Source organism: Hipposideros armiger, unplaced genomic scaffold (genome assembly GCF_001890085.2).
Source record: "Hipposideros armiger isolate ML-2016 unplaced genomic scaffold, ASM189008v1 scaffold_269, whole genome shotgun sequence".
In the NCBI taxonomy this organism is placed as follows: domain Eukaryota; kingdom Metazoa; phylum Chordata; class Mammalia; order Chiroptera; family Hipposideridae; genus Hipposideros; species Hipposideros armiger.
This window is the reverse complement of record NW_017731619.1, coordinates 1,701,940-1,703,825: the sequence shown is the minus strand read 5'-3', so window position 1 is coordinate 1,703,825 and position 1,886 is coordinate 1,701,940. Positions and strand designations below refer to the sequence as shown.

At 37.1% G+C, this 1,886-nt stretch overlaps 1 pseudogene; it reads right to left on the bottom strand.

Moving 5' to 3' along the window:
• Nucleotides 1-408: 408 nt before the first annotated feature.
• Nucleotides 409-990, bottom strand: LOC109390452 (40S ribosomal protein S7-like; annotated as a pseudogene).
• Between the last annotated feature and the right edge of the window lie 896 nt (nt 991-1,886).

Below are 1,886 nucleotides of genomic sequence, written 5' to 3'. Positions count from 1 at the left end.
TCTAGCTTAACACCATTGTGATCAGAAAACATGCCATTTTCGGTTTAAAACCTCTGACATTTATTGAGACTTGTTTTGTGACCCCTCAGACTTAATTTTACTTTAACATTTACTTTTGTAATTTTCCATATGGATTCTAAAAGAATGTAGATTCTGCAATTTTCTATCCATATTTAATAAGTCAATTTTGCTAATTATCTCATTAAAATATTTTATATCCTTACTGATTTTTTTTCCTGATTGCTCTATTTAACAGCATCTCAATAAGCTAGATGTGGTTTTCTTTGTATGTTTTTCTGTTTGGATGCTTAGCCCTTCCAAATCTAACAATGTCTTACATCACTTTTGGTAAGTTGTTTTTGTTTGTTTGTTTGTTTTGTGAATGATGTTTTATTTAGTAATTTTTGTTTACAACTGAAATTCTGGGAATTCAAAATTAACATACTTGCCTGTGAGTTTCTTATAGACACAGAAAAGGTTTCAACCTGGTGCTTGCTCCACGTTGTTCTGCTGGGCTTTGTCTAGGTGGACCTTTATGAGCAGGCTGCTGTCCAGTTTCACACAGATTCTCTTGCTCACAATTTCATTTGGGAAAACCAAGCCTTCCAGGATCGCATTGTGCACAGCTGTCAGAATGCGGCTCCTGGGACACTTTTGTTTATTTTTTGTACGGCTTTTTTTGAGTTGGCTTAGGCAGAATTCTCCTCTGAGCGATAAAGACAACGTGCTTCCCTCTGAACTTTTTCTCCAGTTCGTGTACTAGCCGGACTTGGATTTTCTGGAATAATTTCAGTTGAATATAACAGCAGTCAAGAAAATTGAAGTTGATGGTGGTCAGAAAGCTATTATAATTTTCGTTCCTGTTCCTCAACTGGAAGCTGGTGAGGTTGAGTTCATCTCCAGCTCAAGGAGAGCCTGGAAGATGCCGGACTCAAACTCGCCCAGTTTCTCGCCTTTGGTCTTCACGATCTTCATGCTCGAACTGAACATGGTTTCTCCTTGGTGAGTGCCGACCTGGGAAGAACTTTCAGTAAAATTTTGGTAATTATTTCTGTAAGTAATGTTTCTGTGATATTCCTTCCTCTACTTCTGAGATTCCAATTATATTACATGTTACATTTCTGTTTCATATATTTCTTTTCTTTTCTGTTCTGAATATTCCATTTTTTTTCTCTCTGTGCCTCAATTTGGCTAATTTTCACTGATCTTTCTTCCAATTCTTACCTGCTTTTGAACTCATTTATTTAGCATTTATTTTCAGTTTCTTTATTTTTTAGTATTGAATCTGCATTTAATTCTTCTTAAACATTGTTTTTAATTGTGTGCTAAATTCCTCTCTCTTTTATTTTCTAGAACATGTTCATCACAGGTATTTATAAGCCTTTTTCTAGCAATTTTCTTACCTGGATTTTCTGTAAGCTTAGTTTTTAAAGTTGTGTATGGTCATGTAGACTCATGTTGACTTCTCTCTTGGTATGCTAAATAATTTTTAATAAATGCCAGACATCAGTTTTGGTAAATGTTAGAGATAAATTGTGACTCTGGAAGGTCTTATTTTCCTCTCCATAGACTTCACTTGTGCTTCATGCAGACTGCTAAAGAAGTTGAGATCACCCTGGTCCCATCAGGATCTGCATGCAGCTTTGTCCTGCTGGTGTATTTCTGCTTTGCCTTTACTTCCAGGGTGTATGTCTCCTCTGGTCCCATCCCAGAGCCAGTGCTGTTACCCAGGGCTTCTCCTTTTTGGCATGCTAGTTCTAATTTTTGATCCCTCTACCCAGCTTTGTGTGACTGCTTAAGGTGATACCTAACATAGCTCAGACTTTTGGCTGTCATTTTCTGCTGTTCCCCCCCCCACACACACACACACACTTAATTTTCAGGAC